The 10,111-nt window shown below is 37.7% G+C and overlaps 1 long non-coding RNA gene across 1 annotated transcript; it reads left to right on the top strand.

The window, feature by feature from the left end:
* Positions 1-3,960: 3,960 nt before the first annotated feature.
* LOC137240918 (uncharacterized) lies at positions 3,961-7,188 on the top strand. The gene is made up of 3 exons (XR_010949863.1): positions 3,961-4,348; positions 6,408-6,584; positions 6,655-7,188. It is a non-coding gene; the product is annotated as an uncharacterized lncRNA (long non-coding RNA).
* The last annotated feature ends 2,923 nt before the right edge of the window (positions 7,189-10,111 follow it).

The following is a 10,111-nucleotide window of genomic DNA, read 5'->3' as shown; positions in this document are numbered from 1 at the left end:
CACAGGAAATGGAGGTAAACCGGCAGGGCGTCCGATAGGTAGGGGGGCGTACCATCGGTGGAACCCAAAGGGCACCCCTTTTCGACTGCCAATGGTGGCCGGCACGCAGTTCACTCACCTAAGGCGAAGTATACCTGGTGTATTCTGACAAGTCATTTTATTCATATGTGTCTATGAACACACTGCGAATTATGCTCACATTGTCGCGCACAGCGCTCCACGAATGAAAACTCCCAAGAATTGTGCGTTCACCATCGCTGGCTTGCCTTATGCTTGCGCGATGGTTGTTGGGCCAGTATGTATGTATATGTATGTCGGTATATATAATATTAGGGTTGGGCAGTAAATGGGAAAAATAATATTAGGGGTGGGCGTTAAATGGGAAATAGATATTGTGGCGTAGCATTTGCTACGTTACAAGTTTCTGCTCAAATGCATAAGCTATGGAATCACACCACCGCACTTACGAGGTAAGACAAAATATCTGCACACTGCTTCACAAACCAGTCTACCCGTCATCAACTACAAAAATTGGAAACGGGCTTTCTGCAAAAAATACTGAATTTGGAAATAAAGGAAACAAACTTAAACATTAAAATTATTGATAAGGACTTGAAACAAATAACGAAAACACTAAGGGAGAGATTATAAGTAAACGAATATGAAACTATGGTGGAAAAACAACACCATTTTTCGAAGTACATTAGGACTATCACAGAAAAAATTCACAAAAAAAACTGAGAGTTCAAATATCGCGAAACAGTGACAAGTTTAGAATAAGGTTTAATTAAGACTGGTTCGTCGACAAAATCAGTATTGAAGAACCACATGAAAGCCGTTGTTTACTCTCGTTTCGAACAAAACTTGCATTACCAGTAACAAAAGGTAATTTTTCCCCCATACATCTAATCGCAGAATTGGAACAAAGGATACAAGATATCGAGGATGACAGAAGTAAAGACGCAATAAGAAACAACATTGCCACAAAAATTAGCAGCCACCAAAGAAGAATAAATAACAATTCGAAGAAAAAATATATAATTCAAATGTTTGAAAATACAAAGAAATTTCTTCGACAGCTCAAGGGCAGTGTGGTGTTAACACGGGCGGATAAACGAAACAAAACGGTTCTGGTGAATAAAACCGAGTATGAGCAAAAAACGAGTGATCTACTTAGCGGCAGAAAGGTATACAAAACAATAAGAAAAGATCAATCGCAACAACTTATGCGAAAGAATAATTCAATTGTTAATGATTTAACTGAATATGAGTACAACAGCCGTCGCGCCAAGATTATACGGTCTTCCTAAAATCCACAAGGAACATATGCCACTAAGACCAATCTCATCATCTACGAAGGTACCTTGTTACAAATTGTTACATCCAAACATATTTGTGCGGAACTAAAAAACATAATATCGGAAGATTTCAACATAAAAAATGTATTTCAACTAAAAGACAGATTAAAGACTATTAAAATATAAGATGATGAAACACTCATATCGGTCGACGTCATTTCACTATTTGCAATCATTCCAACACACTTAGCAATACAGACGATAATGAAACAATGGTCACAATTGGAAAAACACACAAATATCTCAAAACAGCAGTTCCAAAATATATTAGAGTTTTGTTTACGAGAAAACAATTATTTTATGTACAACTCGAGGTTGTACCAACAAACGTACAGGATGCCAATGGGGAATCCATTATCTGCGACTATAGCAGATATAGTATTGGACAAAATACTTGATGAGAGCATAACTGAATTAAAAGAAAATGACATATACATCAACAAGTATGTAGATGATGTATTCGCAATCATAAAAACCAAGGACGCGGAAGACATATTAAAAATATTAATTGCGCAACATACAAGCATAAAATTCACTATGGAAAAAGAAACGGAAAACAAAATAGCCTTCCTGGATGTAGAAGTAAGTAGAAACAACAAAAAGTTAGTAATGAATTGGTATACTAAATCCGTCGCATCGGGCCGACTAATTAACTATCATTCAAACCACTCGTGGAAGCAAAAAATTAACACGGCAACAAGTATGATTAGAAAAGGAGCACTACTCAGTGATGAGCAGTACATTGAGGAAAACAGGATGAAAATAAAGAATTTTTATTTTTATTATTTATTATTCAAAAATAACTACCAAGCACCCTCATTGATAGACTAATTCAAAACACAATAAACAGAATTAGTCAAAAAGCGACAATTTACCGCCGGACAGCACCAACAAAAAATACATCGGTGTAACATACATACCGGGTCTTACAGACAATCAAATACTACATAAAACAATAAACAACAAAAACATTAATTACGCGCACAATCCGAACAACACACTTAAATATATTTTTACAAAAACTAAAGACCCAATCCCAAAAGATCAACAAAACGATGTGGTTTATAAAATAACATGCAATGGTCGCGATGATGATAAATGTGGAAAATGTTATATTGGCACAACCAAACCACAACTGGGATACGTATTAATGAACACAAAAAAGACGCAGCAAACAAAAAAACGAACACCGGTTTAGCTCATCACTTAAGAAAGAGCAACCACGTAGCGGACTTCTCAAATGTTGAAGTATTATATATCGAAAAAAGAGAAAAACCAGAATGTCTCTTCAAAGCATACGAATACAACAACAAATACACAACACACTAAATTTCAAAGAAGACTTTGACAATATCAGCAACGTCTACTCAGCTGTTATTCAGAGATGTAAATGAAAATAAACAAAAATTCAAGTGCGAACTGTTTATATTTGGTAAAATAAAGTGTAATAGTTAATTTAATTATAATACAATTAATGTAGGTAAATAAAAAATTTGTATGATGTGTTAGTTTCATGTTTATTGTTCGAAAGTGTTAGAAAAGAGTATCAAAATGTTAATATGTATATTATTTCTGCATATTTATCATTAAAGAAATCCTCAGAAGATGACGTGAAAAAAGATCGTCGAAACGCGTCGGGAAAAAACAACAACAACTGTGGAACCCAGCAAACACTAAAATTTTATTTCTGTCAAAAGATATAAACAAAAAAATCGGTTCTAATTTTCATGAGGCTGTTGTTTTTTGTCAGATTTGTTTTACACACACACACACTAATGCAGAAACGTGTTCTGCGCGCATTTAGTTTTGATCCCCAAACCGGTGTCGGACCCACCCAGGGTAATTTTTTATAAGCGCGGCCGAAGGCCGCCAACGCAGAAAGGTGTTGTATGCAAGAAAAACTATAGATCAGACCTCATATTTCGGACCCTCTCGTGGTCATTTTACGGTTTTTTGTTAATAACTTTCGACAGAAGTAAAACTTTAGATTTCCGCTTTCGGATTCTTAAAACGGAGGTCGAGACGCGTCTTTTGATACCACCTTTGATAATTTTTGATAAAAATTAGGTGGTGCACCGTCTTGTAAAACTTTTAACAAGACAGTGCACAACCTAAACAAAGGTGGTACCAAAAGACGCGTTTCGAGCTCCGTTTTTAGAATCTGAAAGCGGGAATTAAAAATTGTGTTGCACAGAACACCTTTCTGGGTTGGCGGTCTTCGCCCAAAATAATACTAAGTTGTATAGAATCGACGGGATGGCCTAGGAGGTTTCATATAATCATACTAAATCGCTCCCGAGATGGTCTGGCTAGTACCTTAATTGTGCTTGTTCCCGGAACGTACCCGATCTGCATCCGGCAAAGGGCCAACAAAGTCGATAACGGGGAATGTCCTTATCGCTACAGCAACAACAACATTATTTACTTTCTGCTTTCCATACGTATGTGCATTTTTAAATAATAAAAAAAAAGTTATATTATTCTGATAGATAGCATCTCTGTCGGAGTGCGATTCAGCTCAGAATATGCCAAAACAGGAGGAAACCTACAATTAAATGCAGATTCACGTGTCATTTGCCAAGGATTTACCGGTAAGCAAGCTTTGAAATACGGTACCAAACTGGTTGGATGTAATTCCCCAAAAAAAGGGTGGAACTACGCATCCTGGTTTGCCAGTATTTGCTTCGGTAACTTATATTGATTTGTATTGATTAAAAATTGCAATAGTAGATAATGTAATGTGAATTAAAATTGAATAGGTAGCCGAAGCAAAAAAGGCAACTTATCCGCAAGCAGCTCTTATTTATGTGTCGCCACTGGGAGCTGCTGCTGCTATCCTAGAAAAATTAGAACCAGAAATTTCTTTGATTGTTTACATCGCCGAAGGTGTGCCTTAGCATTATATGGTTCGCGTTAAGCACGGTCTCTCAAGGCAAAATAAATCGCGTCTAGTCAGGCCCGATTGTCCAGGAATCATCGCACCAGAAAGGGTAAGTAAATTGCCTACCATATTAAATATATAAACAACATGTATGAATTTGTTAGTGATCATTTGTCATGCTTTTGTTGATAATCAACTAAAGAATGCAAATACCAAAGAAGAAGTTCATGTAAATATCAATTGATTTCCTTAATTAGCGTTTGGAGAGCAAAATACATATGTATGTATGCATAGAACTGCATAGAAAGAGAGAAATTAATTATGATCAGTAGATTTACAAGATTTTTGTCATTTGTCGTGCGGTGCCGTTGCCATTACATTGCGTTAAGAGAGGTCATCAACACCTTATTAACCACAGCCAGTTTAAATTTTGTAAATTTTGATCTTTTCATTACTGATTCAAAACGTGGAAAGTTATATATCAAGCATTCCCCGAAGAATGGTAAATTTTAACAGATTTTCGCATTGCGGTCATTACTAATATGCAATCCCTAGAAAGTTTAATGTAGTCATATCAATAGTCCCCGAGATTGTCGGGCTAGTACCTCAATCGTGCTTGTTACCGGAACGTAGATAGATAATTTATTGAGGATTGCACAGTGATTTGCACATATCCAGACCCATGACGGGTATTCTGACTGGACACCGTCTTCTGGCGTCATCGCGTTTAAATTAGGCTTGGTCAGTGATAGCAGATGTAGGAAGTGCGGGTTGAAGGAGGAAGCGATCGAGCACGTTCTGTGCTCGTGCCCTGCGCTTGTCAGGCTAAGACTCCAGCTATTGGGAGTGTAACAGCTATCAGATCTTGAAGCAGCAAGTGCCTTAAGTCTTAGGAAGCTTCTAGTATTTGTCAAGAGGACGGAGTTATTTTATAACATAGGTCCTGGTTGCTGATAGGGTTTTCAGCTTGGTCGTTAAAACAAACTTATGGTATCACTACAGTCTCATTCGGTCTATGTGAAGTCCTCATGAACCGGCCAGTTCAACCTAACCTATATTTTGTTTTGGTTTTTACTTTGGATTCAACCGGTTAAGAAAGCGATGTCAGCTAACTAAGCTCCTTCAAATGTAGATCCATAAGGAATATGGGGTGACAGAGCTCCGGCTGTTAAGGAAACAGGTTTCGCCACGGGTAGGTGAGGTTGACAATTGGGTTGGAGAAGCTATATGTTGCGCTGGCAACCCCTTGAAATGGTTGCGCTACACAACCCCTTGAATCAATTTGGTATTCTATTCGCCTCTTACGACGGGCACACTTACCGCGGGGATACTCTAAGCTCCCTAACCCGCTGGAGGCATGAGAAGTATGAGTAAACTTTGGCTGTCCCGAGGCAAGTTCCGTGGGAGGGACGCAACAAATTAAATGGGGTTACACTGAAATGACAGTCCTTGGTTGGGAAAAATCCCGAGTGGGACCGGTACATAGAACCGACTGCCTTGGGAAGCGGCAAGTTTCGTCGTGCCTGGTGTTCGGTGAGCGGCCAGGCAGCATGGTGCACTAAATGCACCTTTCAGGAGGAAACCCTTGCTGAGCCCAGAAAATCGGGGAAAAATAGATGTACTGGTCAGATGCAGCAAACGAGTATATTCTGTATCATATGATCAACTTGGAGATAACCAAACGTTTATTTTCCTGTCCAACACGGAACTGGTGCTCAGCACTGCTGCTAAGGAAGGATAGGCGTAGTCAGGTTTTCTCGGGGAAAGCAGTTTTAGCAGTACTTTGCCCTTTTCAATTTGAACATCCATTCAAGAACTTCGCATAATGGATTACACAGTCATCTGCATTTATTTCTTTTTGCAGCACGTCTAATTTACTTCGTAACATCAATAAATTCTCCCTTGTTATAATTTTATGTTCTTTATAAATGCAACAGCAAAGTATCTTCGGGTACCCCTGCCATCGGAAGATGCATAGCCATGGTGGAGGTACACTTGAACTTACTTTACCAGGTCCTGATTATAGTTATCTGAATTTTCCTTGAGTCCCTTGTGCCTTTGGCTTCTCAGAAAAGATAATTTTGGAGCCCTTTTTATAGAACACTTTTCAGTTTATATTAAAAACTTTTAATCTATCCTTACTGATATGAGTTTCTTTTTCATTCTAGGTAATTTGATTTTGACGATGTGCGCTTAGCAATATCCCAAATATTCCACCTGTGGCTGTAAGAACATACGTTTGCTCAAATTAGAATAAAACTACACGGTTGAGCACATCCAGTACCTACGTTTATACAAGGTGGAACACCACACACCATGGGGATGTAGCCTTCGATCACGTTGTTGTAAAAGCTTACATTAAATATGTTGTTCATAAACACTGATTCTAATATTTTGTTTTGGTTTTCCCTTTAGAGTCAACCCGTTATGTAAGCGATGTCAGCTATGCCTGTAACATAAGCGCCTTCAAATGTAATAGGTACCGCGGACGCGGTCATGGGAGTAGTTCACTACGTGGAGATTAGACTAATCAACGACTTTCATTATCGGAAGGTTTTCCAGCACCATAACAACAACAAAAATATGTGCAGGTACCCGAATAAATTGTACAACAAACGTTAACACCACATCAGCAGCCAGCAACAACAATCACAACAAGTTGAAACTTCTAATCAATTAATGACTAGTGAACCACCAAAATATCCGCAATATAAACATCCATCAACAGCAACATATGTCGCCTACTTTGCATCACAAAATCCAATGCTTCATCCAGCGTCAGCTGCATAACAAGCCACTGGTACACCGTTATATGTTTCACATATGCAACATATGTATGCGAATGCACATCAGGTGTGCAATTATGAGTGGTCCATTTGAAACAGAATCTGGAAATGGTATGAGTATGGATTATTAACTTGAAGCAAAACTGTCATATCCGGCACGACCAGAATTAGATGTTAAGAAAAGAGCATACATAAAGAGTGCTCAGTATATTTATGGAAAATTTATCATGAAGCAATGCCCAATGTATGAATTTGAATTAAATTCTGCACATTATTGGAAAAAGTATCTAAACTTTATGCATCGTGTAGAGAAACCAGAACATTTAAAATATAAATATAACGGACGTGGTGCAAAATGTTAATTGTGTGATTTTAAAACAGCTACACCAAGCTATTTATAATGACTAGTATGGAATGAATCCGGATATGGAAGAAAACGGAGATGACGAAATGAATCACAATGACTCTTTGGATTCTGGTGATACTCCTGACATGCTGCCTAATTTCGCTCCGTGTGATCTTACTATACCTTCCAAACTAATATGACTCTGCAAACTGATGATGAGCAACACCACAAGCGCAGGAAATATAAGAACTTCAAAACAAGGTTTCGGAAAGGGTACGACTATGAATACACGTTAATGTATTTATATAGTTTATAAATATAAAAATACACACGTGTAAAAATTACTAGAATAATAGGACATGATTTTAACTGTAAAAACCATTTTAAACATGCATTATTTATTAATTAAATATTATTTAAAGAAAAAGGACGCATTTCATTCATATAAAAAGCGAATTGACAGAATGTAACCGGTACGGGTAACCGGCAGGCCAGTTACCCTTATTGTACTTGTTGCATATGTTTTTGTTAGTGGTAACGAAAACATACCTAAATTCAAGATGTAAATAACATCTAGCGAGAAGGGTTGTCGTAAACACAATTGGTAAGAGCGAGAAAGCGAGTAACACGTACACTATTTTGAGAGAGCGCGTGCGTTATACGGCCCATACACGACACAAAAGCCATGCGCAAATATAAAACGACGAAATTTGTGCAAAGGCGAATTTTGACATACACGGCTCAAAAACACTGCGCAATATTCAATTTTAAACTAGCGCAACAAATGAATCATATGTTCTAAATGCATAAAGAAGGCAAGTGCGGCTTTACTTCTTTCGATTGCATTAAAAAGAAAGAAAAGAAAGCAAAAGGGTAAACGGATTTGGTCACAATTGTGGTATAAAAAACGAAATATATTGGGACAGAAAAAATTACTTCGGGAACTTGAGTTTACGTCTCAACGTGACTTTAAAAATTATGTAAGAATGGATAAAGAAACATTTGAAGTACTTTTGTCGAAAGTAGCGCATCGAATTAATAAACGAGACACTGTGATGAAGAAAGCTATTCCTGCGCGTCATCGTTTAACTTTAACATTGCGTTTTTTGGCAAGCGGCAATAGTTTTGAGGACCTAAAATTCCTTACAGCAATTTCTCCACAAGCTATCGGCAAGATTGTAAGCGAGACTTGCGATGCTATAATAGAAGAGCTAAAAGACTACATAAAGGTATTTGTTACATATTTTAAACAATTAATACATTTCAATCATCTTACAGTTGCCAACAAATGAAAACGAGTGGAAGATGGAAGCAAACGCCTTTAACAAGCGATGGAATTTTCCCCACTGCATCGGTGCGATTGACGGCAAGCACGTTAACATAAAAAAACCACCTGGGTCGGTGTCGTTTTACTTTAATTATAAAAAGCATTTCTCTATTATTATGATGGCTGTAGTAAACGCAAATTATGAATTTTTGATGGTCGATGTTGGTGCAAATCGAAGAGCTTCAGATGCTGGTTTATTTCGTCAAACCAAGTTTTTCAAGCAGCTTAAAGAAAACAAATTACGACTACCAAAACCTGAATTGCTTCCAGGATATAATGAAAAAATGCCATTTGTGTTTGTTGCTGACGACGCATTTCCACTAATGGAAAATATAATGAAACCTTTCAGCCACAACTCCCTCGAGAAGAGCGATATAATATTTAATTATAGGCTATCGCGCGCACGTGGATTGGTCGAAAATGTTTTCGGAATCTTGGTTTCGCGTTTTAGAATCCTTTTGAATACTTTAAATTTCTCGCCAGATAAATCCACAAAATTTGTTTTGGCGTGTTGTTATTTGCACAACTTCTTGTGTAAATCAAAATGTGAAACATATTTTACTGCTGAGCCCTGTTCAAATGTGGAAAACACAGAAGCTTTCGAAACCCCTGGATCGCAAGAAAAGGGAGATGTCTTAGATTCTTTAAGTTCCACAGCAATTAGAAATGCATCCGTAAATGCAAAACATATGAGAAACAAATTTAGAATATATTTTAGTTCTGTTGCCACGGTTCCATGGCAAGATAAAGTGTATAATAAACTCGTAAACAAAAATGCCAATAATAATAAGCAACTAATATAATGTGTATTTACATTTGTATTTGAGTCAAAATAAAAAAATGTATGAACTAAAGCTGTTTAGCTTTTAGTCGCTGTTTACACATACAAAGTCAGTATTTAGTCGCGAGGAATAATCAAAGTTTACTGATATGGAGGAAAGCTGAAAAATTAGTCATCCAAATGCGACGGTGAACACCTTTTGTCGCCCTCCCAAGGTCGACGGATCTTTTATTCCCTCTGCAAAAATCCGACCGAACTTCACAACGGAGGCTGCAACCTTGGCGAGAGGGCGTGACGTGTGAAATAGTAGACCCTGTCGACCGCCAAATCAGGGTCATGAACTTCCGCCTTAAACAGCTAGTGTATACCTATCATCGGGCGATATGGGAGGAATCTACAAAAACTGTATCTAGTTTCTCTGAGGGTGTTGGTAAACTTTGAACCATCACTTTTGGCGATAAAGTGTTGCTGGATGCGAAGAACAGTGTAGGCGTTTTCTGCCGGCAATACAGCTTAATGTATTGGAAAAACCAACCAGTGGTTAATTATGAGTACCTCAAGTTCCCTTCCCCACCAAAAGTAGTAACCATAGCATCATACGTCGGCGGGTGTACACAATGGTAACAGAAATA

The sequence above is a fragment of the Eurosta solidaginis genome, chromosome 1 (assembly GCF_040869045.1).
Source record: "Eurosta solidaginis isolate ZX-2024a chromosome 1, ASM4086904v1, whole genome shotgun sequence".
In the NCBI taxonomy this organism is placed as follows: Eukaryota; Metazoa; Arthropoda; class Insecta; order Diptera; family Tephritidae; genus Eurosta; species Eurosta solidaginis.
Note: the sequence above shows the minus strand (reverse complement) of the source record. Positions and strands in the feature narration are given on the sequence as shown.